The sequence below is a fragment of the Panicum virgatum genome, chromosome 8K (genome assembly GCF_016808335.1).
Source record: "Panicum virgatum strain AP13 chromosome 8K, P.virgatum_v5, whole genome shotgun sequence".
NCBI lineage: Eukaryota > Viridiplantae > Streptophyta > Magnoliopsida > Poales > Poaceae > Panicum > Panicum virgatum.
In genome coordinates, this window is record NC_053143.1 from 14,129,521 (window position 1) to 14,151,028 (window position 21,508).

Here is a 21,508-nt window from a genome sequence, read left to right on the forward strand (position 1 = left end):
CCGCCGCCGACTGCCAGGCGTGGAGAAAGCCGGACAGGAATGTACTGGGCTATGGGCCATGGATTGGGTTTTCTAGATGGGCTGGACCATAGTAGTCAACCATATGGGCTGGACAGGAACACAAGTCGACGCGCGTAGAGAGGCCCGTTTTGCTTTCGGCTCGGTCGTTCACTTGTTGGACTTGGTGGGCTGGGTCGTGTGGGACAGCAATGTTTCTTGCCACTCCATTTCCTGTGAGAATTATCTCTTTTTTTCTTTTCAAAAAAGAATTATCTCATATTTATTTATTTATTTGCATGGTGAGGTGATGTATGCAACAATATATTTTTTCAAATCTGAATTGTTTATATTATTTATTATCTTTATTATGTGCATATATTCAGTCGCTCTTATCTAGTTTTTAGCTTTTTTATTGCTCCTTTGAAATGTTTATAATATGTTTTATTTCCTTGTTCCCGCTAAATGGACTGTTCAAAATAGTTCCATCAATTAAATTTTACTCTTCCAGTATGACGATTCAATTGTTTATTCCAAGGTTTCCTACCCATTCTGTAGGTTTTCATATTTCATTTTTTTATCTTTTCAGCTAGCTCTTGGAGGTCAAGGCCGGGACGCTTTTTCCCATCTTCTAAAAAAGCTAGCTTTTGGAGACAGGAGTAATGAACAAAATGGTTGTCTGTACGAGTTCCATGGGAGAAGCCATATTCTCTTTCTTAGGCAAGCCTCTCCGGAACCAGATCCGCTGCGGGACACTGTGGCAGACATGTGGGCCACGCTCACGTGGAGCCCACAGGTCAGTGACCCGAGTCCCGCTGACTTAAGTCAGCGGAGACTCATCCAGCCTCTCCACATGGGCGTGTTAAATTTGCCTCTGGGTCACGAAGTTTCAGCATATGCACATGACCACACTCAATGCCTTGTTTGTTTTTTGCATAAATGGGTAAAATGCCGTCCTTCAAGTGGTGTAGCCATCTGATTGTGATTTAGTTATTCCATAAATATTAATGGGGGTACAAAGGGTTCCACCAATCATTGTACCTTAGTAAGTGAACTTGGAACACTGGCCTATATTACCCATTTGTCTTCATGTAGTTGGGGAGTCATATATCGCATATCCATCAGTTATCCTCTAGTTCATCATCTTAAAACTTTAGAGAGAACATGGAGAAGGGCGAGAATGGCAAGGGACATTATTATGCAGTTCATTCTGATAGGAAATGGAGGCACCAAGAATTTGGATTTAAATTGTTGTGGCGTCGCTTCTCGTATCATTGAATGGCGTTGGGTGTCCTTGATCCTATGACTCTCAGAATGGCATTCGAAAGCTCAAGATAGTTCACACCCCACCTCAAGATCGTTAGACGCCTCGATTATTAGCAATTCCTAAAGGACGATGATGACATTGCGCTCTGGATGATCATGAGTACACTGTTGCAGTTCTCCAACTCTGTTGACTATGAGGCCTCACGTCCATACTTTCAAGGGGAGCTTGGTACTGAGAGATCATTAGGAGGAATCAAAAGAGTTCAACACTAAGTTCATTTAGTGGATTTGGCATTTGCAACTTTGCTACCAGTGTAGCACTATGCTCCGCCATGCTCTCTGCCATATACTGATGTTCTTATAATTTCCTATGCAAGGCCAAGGAGTCAAACCAAAACAGCAGACTTCTTGAAGCAAACCGCGACAAAAGTTTTATCCAACGATGTATGTCTTCCTGTTTTGAAGAAAGCGATGCATGTCTTGCTGGCAGTGGAGGGGAGGGAGTGTCCGCATGAGGCGGGTACTAAACTTGTCATTTTGTTCTTATGCTTCCTTCCACACTAGACTGATATTGTAATGTTTTCACCCCAACAATTTCGCATTGGATACCTTTTTTTTATATCAAAGTTTACAAACCCTAAATCAAAGTTATGCAGTACATAATAGAATGGGGGATGATTAGGGGGTTATGCAGTGGGAAATGTAGGCATCAAGAATTAATTAATAAGGTTCAGAATATTATTACACATTTCTTCTACAATAGATTGCCAAGGTGCATGTTTCATTGATGCTTTAGCTGCAAAGTTGCCTACAAGCCTCAGAAAAATTCCTGTTCTGGAATTTCCAGATAAAAGCATCCATGAGGTTTGGCCCACTAAGAAATAATGGTCATGTTACATATTTGCAGAAGAGCAAATGGATTCAATTCGGGGAAAAAACTTCGTTTTGAATGGAACAGGAGGGGGCAACATCAGTCCTACAGGTTTTTATATTAAATTATTGAGAAATTTTACAAGCTAAAGAGTAAAAACTGTAGAGAAGAGCAAAAAAAAAACAGAGAGGAAAGAGTAAAGAAACAAGAGAGAGAACTAAGCCCAGCAGCCTAATGTGGCTTTGCTCTCGATGGATAACCCGAGCAAGCTCATGCTTAAACTTGGCCCCATAGGTTGATGTTCTTCGCGTGGTCACTGGTTGAAAATCACTCTGTTCGCTGCAACCAGCTAATAGTATTTTTTCTCATACCAAATCAGCATTAGCCACCAACTACCAGTCAGCCAGCATTATTTTTTTCTCACAACAAATCAGCACTAGCCACCAGCCTAATGAGGTCATTCCTCGTTGTCCATATACTCAAGCACATTGCTATGATAACTTTCATATAGCTAGGAAGGCACTGCCAGCTCTTGCTAAAATTGTGAATTACAGGATCCGGAAAGGGGGTGCATTATCCGGGACTTGCAGGCTAACCAGATGTCACCACTCTTTTGAGATGGAAGCAGTGCAGGACAGGAATAGCTGTTGCATTGTTTCACCTGCTGTATCATCACAAAGCGCACAGTGCAGGACAGGACTCTGAACTCGTATAGTTCCTTCAGAGGAGCTCATTTATGTTTCACCTACGCTCAGTTTATTTTCTTAATTAGGTTTGTAATTATTGTAGGAGTATTCATACATCTTTAATTGAAGTAGGTACCAACCTAAATGAATAAATTAAAAGAAAAATAAGGACCATCGAAATCACAACTTTGAAAGAAAAAAAAACGGATTCATTCTACTGGACAATATAATGAGCCATTTTCCCCTTATTTTGTTTTCCAATGTATCTACTTCTCAAAAGGCCGGAAGCAGCTAGTTCAATATATAATCTAGTCTATTAACTTAAGTTTGCCATATACCGTCTGCCAAAGGATGCTAGCCCAGTTGGTTAGTCACTCCGGCGGTACCCCTCAGGTCCTGAGTTCGACTCCCTGTGGGAGCGAATTTCAGACCGAGGGTAAAAAAAATCCCCTCGCTGGCCCCGTGTGCCAAAGCACAGGTTGTGAGACGGCCCAGGTCGGCCTGAGGACCCTTACATGGCCCAGGCGCAGTTCCCAGGGGTTACGTCTCCCAGTGTCAGGGCGGGGTCAGGGTTCGGGAATTTTCTCGGTCGGGGAATCCGAGGCTTCTTCTTAAACTAATACCGGTGGGGTGGTCTTTCCCCACCTGGCCGAGTTTTTAACATTTGGCTTGCACCTAAAGTCCCTATCTGGCTTCCAGCCAATACCTTGTGACAAGTGAGCCTACATTTCTATATGTGCACGTTCTCATTCCTCCACCTAATTAACAGCCATAGTCTTTCCGTCCAAGCCCATCTATTCCAAAAGTGTACTCCTGGACAAAACTATAAGGAGAACGAGACAGTCAAATAACATGACATCTGTTGTAGATTTGAAGTATATATGAATAGGAAAAGGAGGCACTGAGAATTTGTCTCCAAGGTGATGGGCTGATGGCGATCAAACTGGTAATTTTAATCTGTTGTAGACTGAGTTTCACCATCGGTTCATGTGTACCAGTGGTGATGACCGACCCATCTTCACCGACTCTAATCCAACGCCACCTCAAGCCGATGGTGAAGGAGGGTTCTGACCCAGCAGTGATGAAGGTGGTTGTAGTAGTGTCATTTTCATTCCTGTGCTCCCTTCCATCAATTTTTTTAGAAAAAATTTACAATGATTGAAAAAAATAGGAGCCGTCCATCTGGTAAAATCCTACGGTGATGAAGACAGGAAGTACCCAGAAGTACCTAGGGTAAAGTATCTGGTACTTCCAAAATGTGGGACCAAGTACTAATTTAATTTAATTTTCATAGATCGACGGCCAGAAAAAATTCAAGAGAGTAAGTACCTGAAAGTATCCTTTGGTACTTTACAATTATTGTAAAAGAGCTCATTTTTTATCATCTTTTTTTAATCAAAGTTGACAAACCCTAAATCACTATAGATAAATTTTCAAAAATTAGGTGCAGAGAATCATCAATGTTATTTTCAAACTGATGGAAGATGAAAACTTCAGTTATGGACTACTACTTTTCCTGGGGCTGCACCCTATAGCTCTGGCAGCTAAGAGGAAGAAGTTGCTTCATGCAATTCTGTACCCATTATTCGGAAGCTAAATGAACTAACATCTACTAGTGATACGGAATTCATATATACATGGAGAGACGAGGGGGGGTGCTCTTGACCAAATCGTACGTTGGTCTAGCAAATATTCACGTCCAAGTAGTAGCATATTTGGTTGTGCGTTTATATATGAGTCATTAACTCCTTGCCAATGTCCACATGCTAGACTGTAGACTCTTGCTCTGGTTGGTGCAATTGTACACTACTATAAATTATGATGTAATTTCCTTGCATTGAAGTTCAGTCATTATCCATTTTTCCGTGTGTGCATTGTACATATATAAGCATGCCGGCCCGCGACTGATGTCATTGTGTCTCAAGGACTGTGGAAGAAAAGTAGCGAAGAAGGTAAAAAGCAAGTGTCATGAGAAAATTAGATGCTACATTCAAATAGGGATGGGAGGAATCAGGAGTTCATATACAAGAAGACAGGGGCATACTTGCACATTTCAATAGCCACTTGCAGTACACCAAGCAAGAGCTGTAGGATAGACACGAAGAACAGGTGCGTGGGAGGATTATTGGAGGTCAGTCTTGGTGGGTATGTTTGTTTCGTTGAGTTAGACTTCTGGACTCCATGTTCCTATCATCGATTCTTAGCAAAACTGAAGGGGTGCTGGTGATTTCCCATCATTATCTTCTTTTGTTAAAAGTATTGCACAAGGGCGCATGGGATCCTCATCAGTTATTCATCTATAGTCTTATATTTAGGCTGTAACAATAAGTTGACAATATACTGTTGTATAAAAAACATTATTGGTGCCTGATTCAGTCAGAGGTATATTGTTTGTATGAAGAGCTTGGGAACATATAAGAGTATCTGATCTAAATCTCGAGTTTTGACTTTAACTATGAACATATTCATTTTACAGTATATATCTACCGACAAATCTGGCGGCGGCGACGGCGCCGGCTCTGGCGAAGGTCCAAGGAGGAGGTTAGTTGTGCTTTATCCTTTTGTGTTTGGGATGGAGCTTTTGTATGCCCCCTGGGGGCTTGTTTTCCTCGCCGGGATTCATTTCGCTAGCGGCAGATTTCTTTCCGGTCGGTTTGCTTGGGTCACTCCATGGCGGGCCGATGTGGATTTGGTGCTAGGCTGCTGCTGCTCGTCGGTGGTGGTGTCAGCTTCATCTTCCAGTGCTATTCGCCGGGTGGTGGCCGATGCTCCTTCAGTGGTCAAGATGCGCCTCGGGTGAGCCGGGGCGCTGGATCATGCAGCATCTTCCAAGGATTGGAGCCCCTCGTCGGAGCTGCGGTGGAGGTCTCACCGGTGCGCGTCGTCTTCTCCGGCGGCAGCGACAGGAGTTAGCAACAACAGAGCTCGGAGGACTTCGTTGTAATTTTCCTTTTTGTTAGGGTCTTAGTTGTAATTTGGGGGCGTACTGTGCTTCTCTTTTAATATAAATCCCTCCCTTCGCAAAAAAATATTGAAATGCGCTAGTATCCACAAGTAACCATCGATTCATTTTAGTATAAACCATTGCGTGAGCATGGTGAAAAGGATTTTTTTCAAAAAAATGCTTCAGCATTCGGATCGAGCATATTAATTAGGTGTATTTCTGTGGGGATGGCAAGAACAATATCTTAAGTCAAATTTGCACCATGATTATTGCAACTGCGGATTCTAATAGAAACAGAGTTTTGGCTATATACAGTTATACACTCATGTGTGAGTGCATAGGTGGGAAATATGAGCACACATTTTGAGGCTAGGACTTAAATTTAGGTGTATTTGTTCCACCATAAGGAACCTAAAAAATTTAGTTGCCCTCATTTCACGTCCTTAGTTTGTTCTTATTGCTGGAAAATTTATGTCTCTTTAGTTTAATAGGTACCAACCTAAATGAACAAATTAAACCACAGCATAGATGTACATACATATTCTAGTATTCGGTGTGAGAACACCTCTTTATTTAATTCCTTTTCAGGTTCATACTGGTTTATCCAACAATAATATTATTAACAACGTAGTATTCTTTGGAGAAACGCACAACATTTATCTCCGTGTTGTTGTGCATCGGAGAAGCTTCGTAATCCACTAGTTCCTCTTCAGCCAAAGCTGCAAGAACTACTGGAACTTCATCGCGTGAAGCCGAAGTATTAACTTCGGCCACCTACTCGATAACAGGCTCGACCGGTCTGACCAGTTGCGCCTGGCGGTCAGACCGGTCCGCTGCACCGGTCAGACCGGTTACCTGGGGTGGTTCAACCGGTCTTGTTGATTGCGCAATGGGCTTGGCTCGCCACTCTCTCTCTTGAGGAACCATTGGCCGATATTTATTGAAGTGCTCATCCCAGAGTTTTTCGGCCTCTTGCTCCTTCTGCTCCTGGCGCCTCAAGCACTGTAACCTCCACTTTTGTGAGTGGCTTAAACCCGGTGGGCACCACCTAAGCTGGTGGAACTTGCTCGCCGAGCTGCTACTACTGGCCTCATGATCATTGGCCAACACACACTTTTGGGAATCTGTTTGAGCCGATTTTCCAAACATCATCAGCTTCTTTCCAACATCCTTGACCACCACATTCACATCACTGATTTTAATGACATCATCGGTGGTGATCCTGTCAGAATCCGCTTCCATGGGCTGAACCTCACCCTCCTTTTTCTTGATGCGATACTCTAGCTTCGGAGGATGGGACTGGACCGGTCTCTGCTAAGACCAGTCTGACCGGTCGGGCTGGACCAGTCTGACCGGTCGGGCTGGACCAGTCTGACCGGTGCAGCATATTGCTGCTGACCAGATTGGCGGGAGCCCAATCGGTCATGAACCAGCATTCTGGAGCCTTCCCCTTGATAATGCAGAGGATATGGCATAGGGAAGTACTGCATCCAGACTCCTTCGTGTTCCCACGCCGGATTTGTAGCATTTGATGCCGGAGGCATCCATGGCATAGTAGCATATGCCCTCTGCGGTGGGAACACGGTGACAGCATCACCTCTGCGCTTGTTAGGTCCTTCCCTCATTGGGGAACCACCTCGACGTGGGGGTGACCAAGATCTCTTTTTTAGTGGCCGATCTTGTTGAACGGCCTTCGTGTACTTGATCAGAAGCTGGCCAAAGGTTGGTTTCTGAGCAACCATCTTCCCTTGAATCTTTGGCACGTTCTACTTCCAAGTACCCTCTTTCGAACAATTGGGCTTGAAAGTTCTTGGTCGACCCTGGGACGGACGGTCTGACCGGTCGGTCCTGGACAGCGGGCCGACTCGCAGCAGCAGAAGAACTCTGTTGTCCCCCGGGCACTTTAGCTTTGACAGTAATTTTTATTAGCTCCTTGCCATCAGGAGCCTTTCCTAGAACCACTTCCGTGGCCAGAATCTTGTCATTAGCATTCTTCGGCCTTGTTTCACCAAACACCACATTTTTGCCTTCTGCACCTTCGGCTTGTTCTGGCCGAAGCAGCACCTTTGCATTGCTCAGATCAATAGTATGTGCGATGGTGTGAACAGGAAACGGTGTCTTGTCAACTTTCATCTCAGGAAAAATCAATCGTCCTTCATTCATGGCCGATTCAACCTAGCGACGGAATACATTACAATCGTTAGTCGCATGAGAATGAGAGTTATGAAACTTACAATATGCACGCCGCTTTAACTCCTCAAGCGGTGGTATAACATGAGTAATCTTAATATGCCCCAAACGCAACAACTCATCAAAAATGCGATCACATTTGGAAACATCAAATGTAAATTTCATCTCTTCTTTCCGACCCTTTTGAGTCGGCTTAAGTGATGCACAAGAAGTTGGTTTGGCCGATGATGGCCAAACAAATTCGGCGGTGTAAACCTCATTATCCTCATCGGCCGAAGAATAAGAATCATATTCAACAACATGAGTATTAGATCGATAAGGCTTATATGCATCCTTGGAATTTTTAATTTTATACTCTAGGTTCATTGCCCGAAGTTGCAAAGCATCAAGATTAAAGTAATCAAACCGTTTGAGCTTTTCTTTCAAGTATGAGCGCAAACCATTAAGAGCAACATCTACCAAATCCTTATCAGAAATTGACAAATTAAAGCATCGGTTTTTAACTTCTTTAAATCTCTTGAAGTAATCGGATACCGATTCATCTCTAGTTTGTTTAACCGATGTTAAATCTGTCAATTTCGCTTCATTATCCCCACTATAAAAGTGATCATGAAACTTTTATTCTAATTCGTTCCAAGAGCGGACCAAATTTGGGGGTAATGCAGAAAACCAAGAAAAAGCAGTTCTAGTTAACGACAAAGAAAATAAACGCACCCGCAAAGAGTTACTAGAACTAACCTCACCCAATTGAGCCACATAGTGACTTATGTGCTCCCAAGTCGACCGATTATCATCCCCACTAAATTTAATAAAATCGGGAACACCCCACCCCGTGGGATAAGGAACCAAATCGTAAGCTGACTAAGGATTTATGCCTACCAGGATTTATGCCCAGCTGACTAAGTTTAGTACCAAGCAAAGTATTTAAATCAGCTCTCATCCTAGCAAGATCGGCCTCATAGTTCCCGCTACTAGATGTTTGGGCATTCATTGCTAGACGATTAGTTACTGGTTCAGTAGTACTCATCGTCTGTGTAGCATGATGGGGATTATTTTTTGTCAAGTCATCCCAAACATCCTGCGGCATAGAGGGTGGGAAAGGAGGTTCACCGTAAGATCTGGTAGTATACGGCGGCACGAAACCCTCCAACTCATCTGTTCGGCCAGGAGCAGCCGAACTCGGAATTGGCGCAAGCGCCGGAGCAGACGTCGAGCCCATCACCATGGCGCCAGTCTGACCGGTCTGAGGGACCGGTCTGACCGCTCCTGCCGCCGAGGCAGCGGTCTGACCGGTCGTCGTGACCGGTCTGACCGGTTCGACCGTGGTGGGCCAAACGGTGCCTGGTGGTGGTGATTGCCCAACAAAATAATTCGGTGGCATCCCAAATTCCACATTAACTGTAGATGTAGGAGCTGCCAAACTAGGGTAAAGATCTTTTGTAGAGTACGTGGTATCCACAGTCTTACCCTTCTCCATCCTATCCATACGCTCAGATAGATTAATCAAGATATTTTGTGTGTATAGCTGCGTATCGTTGATCTTCTTCCCAAGATCAGATAATAACATGCTGTATAGATCTTGAGGAGCGGAACTTACATTGAAGACTGCGGGAGCAGGCGGAGGTGGTGTAGTAGATGAGATCGACGGCATGACAAACTTCTCTGTCTCGACCACACCTTGCCGAGTTTTCCCATAGCACACTAGCATCCTCGCCTTGAGCTCCTTGTTCTGTTGTTTGAGGTTGGCCTCAAACTTCTGGCGCTGCTCCTCAGATAGATCTTCATAAGAAACGTTGATAGCATTCAACGGATCTATCTTGGAAGCATCTCCTAATTCACCGGTCATTGTAACCGATATAGATTGCTTCTTCGTCCCCAGCGGAGTCGCCAAAAAGTATGTTGACGCTAATCTGGTCAACACACCAGTGTGCTAGTACGCGCAGATCACAACGATCAATCACCAACGGGCTTCAAACGGCGACCGGTCAGATCGGTTAAGGCAGAAACACGCAAAAACCTAGAACCTCAAGCTCGGGAGGGACCCGTCAGAACTCGAAGATCTAGGGTTGCCTTGAGGTCAGCAGGCCACTCAAGACGTCCTTGAACACCGTAGAGACGAGCAAAGAACAGCAAAGGGGTTGGAAAAGATTAGGGTTTGAATAAAGGGTAAAAGAGATTGTATTGATTCGATTGTGGTTAGAAAACCCTCAACCGGCCGCAGCCTTTATATTTATAGGCCGGGGAGGACGTACCCCATCAAAATCGGGTTACAATAGGACTCTTAACATGAAACCCTAACCCTACTCGGATTACAAACCCAGACCGGTCTGACCGGTCGGCCTAACCTGTCAGACCGGTCGGCCTCGGTTATTGCCAATTTTGGCCTCCAACAAATACTATCACAAGCACTATTGCTCATTTTCTTGTCAACTATTTAAATTATGAGATAACATGTTAGAAGGCATCTAGCCGTTTGTAGTGGAGGTTTTATGAGAGTTCCATTCTCATTTAATGATAAGACAATCATCATTTTTTATGACATGGCAATAAAATTATGAAGGAAGAGAGAGTTTTCATTATCAGGACATTCTCAACTCAATGGAGTGTTTCATTACCCGATTACGTAGAGGGCCACATCATCTTAGAGGTTTAGGCTGATGCATGAAACAACCTCTCACAATGCATAGTTTCACTTCACCGTTTCATATATTAGACATAGCATTTAATTGTTGTATGGTGTTTAGATCAAATATGCCACATTAATTGTGTAACCCCGGCCCTAACAATTATTGTAGATAAATTAATTACTAACACATTAGGCATGAGCACATGAGATCAAGAAGTTGCGATGATGAAACTAATTGCTCTCAAAGGGGGTTTCATTCTAGTTTCATAGTTTTGGTAACGGTGTACACCAAGTTTCATCCCCATGAAACCCAACTCCTCTATCTCTTCATAAATTCTATGTTATGTCACCTATTTTTCTAATGTGGTATACTGTTTAATGAGTATGAAACTTATGTGAAACTTGCATTGAGATTGGCCCTAGGATGAAACTTTGTGTGTGTTGAATAATTAGGCAATTGTCCGATTAAATTCTAAATAAATAGATCATGAACTTGACTAGAACTAGCATGAACAACACTATCATACTAGTAACAAGATGCAGTAAAAACATGATAGCAGAAAACATGATTAAACACTGAACTAAATAACAGTGTACGTACTGAGCGTTTGCTGTCGGGAAGATGAACGGCGCTGACGGGATGATGGCGGTTGTGCGAACGGAGCGCAGCAAACGGCATTGCAGATGTCGATACGCCGCAGCACCGGACTAGGATGGTGGACGAGCCGTGGCGAAGATCGCTGAGCAGTCGCGACGGGTGCTCCCCAAAAACCTTATTCGCCCTCTCCCGGTGCAAGATCCCAAAGACGAAAGGTTCCGGAGACCTGCTCTCCCGTTCGCCGGTGCACGCCGGTGCTCGGGATGGAGAAGACTATGGTGGCGGCGCATTAGCGAGAGGAGGGAAAACCCTAACTCAGATTAGATGTATTTTGGTGGCAGCTGATAGGTTGTATATATAGGAGAGCCCACGACCTCGTGTCGTAATCGGATCCGTAATCAGATCAGGAAACCGACTAGACCTTCCATATCTCGCAAACCTAACAGTCAAGCAACCAAAAAATAAATTGCGCCCCTGCAAGGCGAGGAGCCGAATTTCGGCGGACCATTCACGCGGACATCGCGTGCCCGTGTATTTCACCCCGTCCCGGGCCCGGCGAGGCGAGGCGAGCAAGCGCGCGCATGTGGAGTTCCCTTTCTCTCCCCCACACACATAGCTTTAAGAGGAAAGGATGGCCTCACTATTTAAGTTAGCCATCCTCAACTTCCACAAGCAAGGTGGGACTAAAGGTTTGCACCACTTCTTCACTTCCTCATGCTTATATGGGCCTTTGAGATTTATTTGGAATAGCTGAAATAATTAATGGGCCAAGCCCAAAATTCCAATAACCCCCCACCAGATCTCAAATGCCCATTTTGAGATTTGCCAGTTTCTCACTAGTGTTTGATATACCAGTGTTTCAGGGAGGACTGTTAAGTTGTACTCTCACCTAGAACTTCAAGCTACACTTATCCACAATTTGAACAATGGACTACGCCATGAATTGCAAGTTTGGTGCGGACAAGTTTCACTCAAGGTCCTAACCAATACATGGCTGCCAGTAGTCTACTCCGCGGTTGGAGCATATACGTCATGCTCCCTGGTCTCTTCATGAGCTTGCTAGAGATTACCCAAGTCTCATAGACTGCAATGTTCAACAGTCGGGCTCATATAGGTGTGCTTCTTTCAAGAATGCTCTGTAGGACAGCATCTTCACTTAACCAAGCCAATAGAAACACATTAAGGCACATAGCCAACCTACCATACAGCATCTGAGAGTATTGCATCTTCACTAAAAGAGGGTTCTAAAGGAAGTTACTCTCCTCAGTCAACCGATAGCTTGTTCTTCTCAGGTCCTAATTCACGGGATCTCCGATCACATAGGTTGGGTTACTACTATGGCAACTATATGGGTCTTAAACCCATCTCCCTCAATGCACTTTCTATCACATTCTGTGATAGCCCTTTTGTAAAGGGATCTGCCAGGTTTTTGTCTGTTTGAATATAAGTCACACTTATCACTCTGGAGTTTCTCATCTTCCTGACAGACTTCAGTTGTCTTTTAACATGTCTTGATGACTTTGCATTATCCTTAGCACTGTTCACTTTGACTATCACCGTTTGATTGTCATAGTTCATAAGGATAGCCGGCACTGGTTTCTCAACCACAGGCAAGTCCATCAAGAGCTCACGCAGCCACTCTACCTCAACAGTGGCTGTATCTAAAGCAGTAAGTTCTGCTTCCATGGTTGACCTCGTCAAAATGGTCTGTTTGCAAGACCTCCATGATATTGCACCACCTCTAAGGGTAAACACATACCCACTAGTAGCATAAAGCTCATCAGCATCAGATATCCAGTTCGAATCACTATATCCCTCAAGCACAACAGGGTGCCTAGAATAGTGAATCACATAACTCATAGTACCAACTAGATAGTGCATAACCCTTTCAAGTGCATGCCAATGATTAGTACCCGGGTTGGATATGAACCTGCTCAATTTGCTCACAGCAAAAGATATGTCGGGTCTCGTTGCGCTAACTAAGTACATGAGTGAACCAATCATCTGGGAGTATCTCAGCTGATCTTTTGAATCTTTTTGTTCTGTTGGAGTATCACACTGGGATTATAAGGGGTTGGAGAACGCTTGCTATCTACATAGCCAAAGTGACTCAATATCTTCTCCACATAATGAGATTGCGAAAGAGTAATCCCACTCTCACCCTTAATCAGCTTGATGTTCAGAATCACATCAGCTTCTCCCAGATCTTTCATATCAAAACTCTTTGATAGGAAAGACTTGACCTCATTGATCGCATCAATATTTGTGTCAAAAATCAGTATATCGTCTACATACAAACACAATATAATTTCTAAACCCCCACCATAGCAATAGTACACACATCTATCAGCCTCATTTATGACAAAGCCCACAGAAGTTAAAGTTCTGTCAAATTTCTCATGTCATTGCTTAGGCGCTTGTTTCAGACCATACAAAGACTTCAATAATTTGCACACTTTGCTTTCTTGACTCTTCACTACAAACCCGTCAGGCTGATCCATATAAATCTCCTCATCCAACTCACCATTCAGGAAAGCTGTCTTTACGTCCATCTGATGAACGATAAGACCATATGAGGCAGCCAGGGAAAGAAGTGCTCGAATAGTAGTCAGTCTAGCAACCCGTGAGTATGTGTCAAAGAAGTCTTCGCCTTCTTTTTGTGTGTAACCTTTGGCCACAAGCCGAGCCTTGTACTTTTCAATAGTACCATCAGACCTAAGCTTCTTCTTGAACACCCATTTACAACCCACAGGTTTACAACTATAGTGTCGCTCAATGAGTTCCCACGTACCATTAGATAGAATCGAGTCCATCTCATTTTGGACAGCTTTTTTCCAATCATCTGCATCTGGAGATGCATATGCCTAAGCAATGGTAGTGGGTGTGTCATCCACAAGGCACACAGTGAAGTCATCACTAAAAAATTTTGCAACCCTTTGTCTCTTGCTCCTCCGAGGAGCTTCACTGTCATCCTTCTCAAGGATTTTCTCATGCTCTACAGGTTGTTCAAAAGTCTCAGAAACAGTAGGAGCAACACGTTCAGGAGTTATCTCAGAAGAAAATCTAGAAGTGCTATGCATATCTTTCATTGGTAATATATTCTCAAAAAATGTTGCATCACGAGATTCCATAATACTATCAACATGCATATCAGGTACCTCAGATTTAACTACTAAAAATCTATAAGCTATACTCCTCTGAGCATATCCTATAAAGACACAATCCACTGTTTTAGGTCCCAACTTGCGCTTCTTGTTGATTGGAATATTGACCTTTGCCAAACATCTCCATGTGCGCAAGTAAGAAAGCGATGATTTTCTCCCCATCCATATCTCATATGGAGTCTGCTCTTTATTTCTATTAGGAACTCTATTCAGAACATGACTCGCAGTCAACAAAGCCTCCTGCCACCATGCTTTAGATAAACCACCAGTGTCTAATATGGTGTTAACCAAGTCAGTCAATGTGCGGTTCTTTGTCTCAGCAATCCCGTTAGACTCGGGTGAGCAGGGAGGCGTCCTCTTTGTGAATAATGCCATGTTCCTCACAGAATTCATCAAAGATTTTGGAAAAATATTCACCACCATGATCTGACCTTAAACATTTGATTTTTCTCTCTAGTTGATTTTCAACTTCGGTCTTATAGATTTTAAAGTAGTCTAGTGCTTCATCTTTAGTTTGCAACAATTAAACATAGCAAAATCTAGACGCATCATCAATCAAAGTCATGAAATATCTCTTTCCACCTTTTGTCAACACACCATTCATCTTGCACAGATCAGAATGTATGAGTTCAAGAGGTGCCAAGTTTCTCTCCTCAGCTGCCTTGTGAGGCTTTCGAGGCTATTTCGATTGCACATAATTATGACACTTTGAACCTTTGGCAATAGTAAGATTCGAAATTAAACACATGCTGGATAATTGAGACATCAAGCCAAAGTTAACGTGACATAAACGAGAGTGCCAAACAGTCGCATCATCATTAACAGCACCGCAAATATGGTTCACTGACTTATTACAAAAATCTACAAGGGAAAGGCGGAACAAGCCTTTGCAATCATAGCCTTTACCAACGAATTGTCCATGTTTCGACACGACTAATTTATTGGACTCTAACACTACCTTAAACCCGTCCTTGCATAGAAGGGAGCCGCTCACTATATTCTTGTTGATAGTTGGGACATGCTGCACGTTCTTCAGCTGCACGATCTTCCCCGAAGTAAACTTCAGATCTATCGTACCAACACCACGAACAGAAGCATGTGACCCGTTTCCCATCAGCACGCTTGAACCTTGGATGGCCTGATAAGAAGAAAACAAAGAGATATCAGCATACACATGAACATTAGCACCTGTATCAAACCACCAACTTATGGATTGAAATACTGAAAGAATAGTAGACAGATTACCGTACCCATCCTTAGTGCTTCTCAGAGTTGTCATGTTGACATCCTTGGATCCTACTGATCCATGATTAGGCTTTGCCTTGTGGTCAGCACGGTTTGGACAATCTCTTGCGAAGTGTCCCCCTTCACCGCACGTGAAGCAAGCACCTTTGACGTTTGTATTCTTCTTCTTCTTGAAGGTAGTAGTCTTGGCAGGCTTGTGGGCTGCATTCCTGTTCTTGCTGTGTGGGTGGTTCTTCTGCACCATGTTGGTGGTAGAAGTACCCTCGCCTCCTTTCTCAGAAGCATCCTTAGCCCGAGCTTTCTCCTCAACATCAAGAGATGCTATCAAATTTTCAACTGATATCTCCTGTCTCTTGTGTTTCAGAGCAGTGGCGAAGTTCCTCCATGAGGAGGGCAGCTTTGCAATTATGTATCCAGCCACAAACTTATCGGGTATAGGACATTTCAGGAGTTCGAGCTCTTTGACAAGAACTTGTACCTCATAAGCCTGTTCTACAACAGAATGGTTATTCACCATCTTGTAGTCATGAAAGCTCTCCATGATGTACAGTTCACTGCCCGCATCTGTTACATCATATTTAGCAACCAATGCATCCCACAGCTCTTTTGCATCTGTTATGTGCATGTACACATCAACCAGACGATCATGCAGAACACTAATCACGCATTCCACAAAGACATGATTGGCATCCGTGAGCTTTCTCCTCTCCATAGAAGAATGATCACCTGCTGGAATACCAAGTCTTGCTTCCCATACATGCAGTATAGTAAGCCAGAGATGGACCTTGACTTGCCATCTCTAGAAGTGCACACCGGTAAACTTGTCCGGCCTCAGTGCATCAGCAAAACCAAAACATGATAGCAGACAACATGATTAAACACTAAACTAAATAACAGCGTACGTACTGAGCGTTTGCCGTCAGGAAGGCGAGGAGCCGAATTTGGCGGACCATTCACGCGGACATCGCATGCCCGCGTATTTCGCCCCGGCCCCGGCCCTGGCCCGAGCCAGCCAGGCGAGGTGAGCGAGCGAGCGCATGTGGAGTTCCCTTTCTCTCCCCACACACATAGCTTGAAGAGGCATGGATGGCCTCACTATTTAAGTTAGCCATCCTCAACTTCCACAAGCAAGGTGGGACTAAAAGTTTGCACCACTCCTTCACTTCCTCGTGCTTATATGGGCCTTTGAGATTTATTTGGAATAGCTGAAATAATTAATGGGCCAAGCCCAAAATTCCAACAGTGTGCATTGTTTCCAAGATTATGAAACTACCATTGGGGGCTAAAGAGTTACATTTTATCTGCCCAGATCCAATCCTATCATTGTAATTAAATGATATGGCCATCTTGTGAAACTGCAAAATGAAACTGGGCATCTCTTTGGATGACATGGCACTCTTGGAACTACGAAACTTGGAATGGCCTAAAACCTTCAATTAAGTTTCACATGTAAATAATTATCCGCCACCTGCTAGAGCCAGAGTCACAAACTTACAATTGTCAATAGAGAATACTACTTCTAATTGCTATATAACATCATCTTTTTGGGCTATCAAGTCTCGATGTGCCAGGCAAATAATATGGTGGTTGGTTGTACGTATAGCCACGTTCGTGAACAATAAGATTGTGGATTCTTTTTCAAATTAAACAGGGATCGAATTAAGTAAGTGTAAGAATACCAAATGCACGGTATATTTTTCCAACCAGTGTTTGAGTAGTCTTATTAGTTCACTATACATTACTACAAAAAATAATTTACAGTGACCTTTTTAAAGCATCTCCGAAGCGGGCAGAAACTGTGTTGATGGAAGGTGGGAGAACATCATCGATATTCCGGAGTAAGTGATCATACGTAAGCCAACTTTTCCTAACTGATCGAGGACTGCAGTCCCCGTTTCCATGGCACATTGGTGTAGGGATTTGCGTTATTGCTAGCAGGCCGGGCACAGGCACTTCGTAAAAGTATGAACTCAAAAATATTATTAATACGGTTCGTACTTTCACATTGTTCAGCTATCTAAAAATAAAATTGCATCTCTTGATTTGCTATCCAGAAGTTGCATCTTTTAATTTGTTCACCATAAATTAAGAATAAGCCCTTGAGAAGTTGTTTAAGAGTAAGAATAACAATGTGAGTGATCATGAGCACAAATTTAATTTATCTCTTACAGAAAAACAATAGTCATAATGATGAAACCTCTCCTATCCCCAAGATGTGATGTGTGCCACATTCCTTGAAGGTAGAACATACTACCCACCGAGTACGAAACCTCAATGGTTGATAGCCTATCTTACAAGCGAAATGCCTGTCCAAGCTCTAGCTGCCTCACGGCCATGGCACGCTTTCACGTCATTGGCAGTGCTCGACAATAACAACGGTGCCATTGAAGTTGAAACAGTGCTCGATCTGTTTGAAGCCGGCCTCCTGCTACATCCTGAATGTAACTAAGAACGTGGAGGATTTAGTTCAACTCCAAGATTTGCAACTTACGCAATGTGCATAGTTTTTCTCCATTCAAACAGCTGTTGTTCTTGTCGCAGGGGATCACTGAAGGAACATCGAGCGCGCGCACAGGAAATGCACTGGACATACTTCCCCAGCTTTTTGGGGTTTCTTCTTCCTTTTATTTACCTACATGAAAGCCTACTGCACAACACGTGGCATGGTCACTAGGTTGTGTCGAGGAAGAGGAGCGGTGAGGCTTGCATTAATTTTCGGCTTGTAGCGTACTTGAGCCTGCTTGGAGACTTGTAGCCTACACTGTTGGAACATTTTGGATCAACTAGGAGTAGATCGAGGGGTTACTCACTAGTTCTTGGAGAAAGAACCGGCCCATAGTTGACGATGATGCTGATAGGGTGATGCCGAGAGCGGCGGTGGTGGTGACGTCGCTGTACAGGGGGTGTCGCGGTGCAGCGGCGGTCAGCGATGGGGCGCAGTGACATTCAGCAACGAGGATGTCCTGGTGAGGATGTTGGCGTCGATGGGCATCCCGTCACTGACAGCCCCCTCTCGAGATCGGGTTAGGGTGGACGGTGGGAATGGCGGCGATGAACCTCATTCAACGAGCCGCTAGTCCTCATCTTCTCTTTATACGGCTGCGCGACGGGGGCCCATAAGCCTCATCTTGGGCTGGGCGTCCCCGATCAGGATGCGAGTCAAGGGCCCAGTTTGCCGTTGGGCCAACTGGCGGAGATCAATACTAACATTCTCCCCCCTTGATCTCACCTTATACTTTTAAACTATTCAACTTGAACTTAACTCTTTACTATTTATTTACTTGCTTTGCTCTTGGTCCTCGTCTCATTGTAGATCGGTATGTAGGGCATGCCTTATCATGACAGTTATCACTTACTGTCAGATTAACAGTCACAATACATCTTTCTGTATTGAAACAAGACCTTAATCTTTCTTCGGGCCCTTTAGTAATCCAGAAATCATAGGCCTTCTGTAAAACCCATATCGACTTGGGTGGTAGGTCTTTGGTAAGCGGATCCGCAAGCACTTGCTCGATACTTTGATGCTCAATGCTTTCATATGATTATGGATTTTCAACTTTGCAACATATAACTCATCGTCAAAGTGTTTGGCAACACACTTGACATGTTGCCATAGGAGTGAAAATATTCGAATGGTATATTGTTGTTTTTCTACCATTATCAATTTCGGGTAAAGGTTTTCTCAACCATTTTGCTTGTCCTGTAGCCTCATATCATGCTAAACTTTGGGTACACGACCCACGATATCACAACTATTTTGCTTTTGGGGCTTTTCCACAATAAAACTCCAAGCGCAAGTGTTAGCTGCTACTGTAGGCTTCACTAAACATCTCGCCAAAACTTAATTCTTTTTACTCACAATCTTTTGAGAGTACATGTTCCTTTCTTACTTAGCATGAGGCTGACAATATTTTGCAAAATTGCAAAACATTCTATAACTCCATTCCAGTGATCTATTGCTGGACTGGACTTCTGCCAAAATGTCACGGATACTTGCGCTATGTCAGGGTAAATTCTTTTGAGCACTAATTTTGCTTCCAACAGCTGAAGCACATGGAACATTTTCCTTTTGATTGATCATATAATGGTTCCTAGAATCTTGAAAATTCCAAAACTATTACCCTTGACAATAGGACAGGCGTAGGCTTACTCGCATGCATACTATATATCTTTTAGAACTCTTTTTAAGTATGCTCTCTGCGATAGTTCTTAATACCCCTTTTCTTTTGTCCCAGTGAATTTCTATTTCTAGAGCGAATGATTTTTCACCAAGATTATCTTATCAAAACTAGAGGTCATAATAACCTTCTTTGAACTTTGCAGGAAAATAATTTTCCATCTTTAAACTTTGCATATTTGCAATTTGTCATCTTGACCTTTAATTAAAACCCAAAACTTTCTTTGTTCTCATAAAACTTTAGATACCACTATTCTGTGATCTGATTTCATCAGATGGTATCTCGATGTTCTTTTTATTCCACAACAAAAATCATTTAGTTATGTCATGTATATATACTTTCTTGTACAAATCTCCGTTAGGAGATATTGCTCCAGTATCCATCTGATGCAATCCTAAAAATAGTGTGACCAATGTCATTTTATGATTCTAAAAGAATCCTTTCATGAGATTCCATAAAATGTCTCACTATAACTTATTCTATTCTTTGCATAAATCTTTTGGCCACAAGTCATGCTTAACAACTTTCTATGTTCCCTTTGGAGTCACATTTTAATCTTGTAGACCTATTATAGCCTACTGTCTTGGCTCCGTTAGGAACTCACTCTATGTTCAACAAGTTTGAAACTTCTAGGTCTCTGGTCTCATGACATCTTCCATAGCTTATTGCCACTTTGATGAATGCGACACCTTAATTTCTTCCATTCATACAATGCCTTAACATATGTTTGACAATTGTAGTGCTTGAATCATAGAGTGAACATACGGTCCCACTTCTCTTCAAGCCGTAGTTCTCGGCATACTTTACTCCCCCTAGATTATCGCATCTATTGTAAAGATAGAATATCTTCAAGCTTTTGTTTGGGTTTAGTCTTTACAAGCCCCATATGGTGCTTTAAGCACCACCTTTTTTTCTTTTCAGTTGCTTTGAGGCTCAACTATCTTTTCTTCCTATTTGGAGCTGAAAACCCCCAAGAATTTCACTTATTTTTGTGATTGGGGTATCAATGTTATGACCGTTGTACTCCCTTTTTGATCCCTTTTCGGTCATATTCTTCTTTAATAGATCACTCTTGTTTTAAAAATGCATCTCATTTAACTTTGCGGGGAAATTCTCTCTAAATTTTAATCTTTCTTTTCTTTCTAATCTTTCTCCCCCTCGAAATATGGCACAAACTTTGCTGCCATAATTTCGAAGCTATTTTTAACACTTGTGAACGAGGATTCTTTCATTACTAGAACTTTATTCACATGACCAAGTCATACAAAATAATGGGAGTACCATTTCCTGTTCCTTTTGAAGAGCTCCTCGTAGTTCTTGATTTGTTGCACTTTCAAGAACTCATCAAGTTCTTCATTTTGTTATACTTTTGCAAGTCATGCTTGCAATCTTGGTTTACATACAACTTTTTTTTTGTCCTTCGATTCTTTTCAAGTCACTATCCAACATGCCACTATAGTAGTGTATGAGAATTGCAGGGATAACTTTAAAAGCTCCCCCAGACTTCTTTACTTTTATGTGATACTCAAGTAGCACATGAGCCATCACAACTTTTCCTGTCATGCAGGATATAAGTGACACAAGTGCCAAAAACTTTTCCGACATGCGGTATAAAACTTCAAAGGCATTTGCAACGCATGTTTAATTCAACGTTGGTCAAATTGTACGTGCGTCAAACTCATTTCAACCATTATCTTTACTGTTGAAGGACAAGATTACACAATATAGTGATAAAACTTTGGT

At 42.9% G+C, this 21,508-nt stretch overlaps 1 pseudogene; it reads right to left on the reverse strand.

The window, feature by feature from the left end:
- Positions 1-9,800, reverse strand: part of LOC120645480 — a 49,520-nt pseudogene extending 39,720 nt beyond the window's left edge.
- Between the last annotated feature and the right edge of the window lie 11,708 nt (positions 9,801-21,508).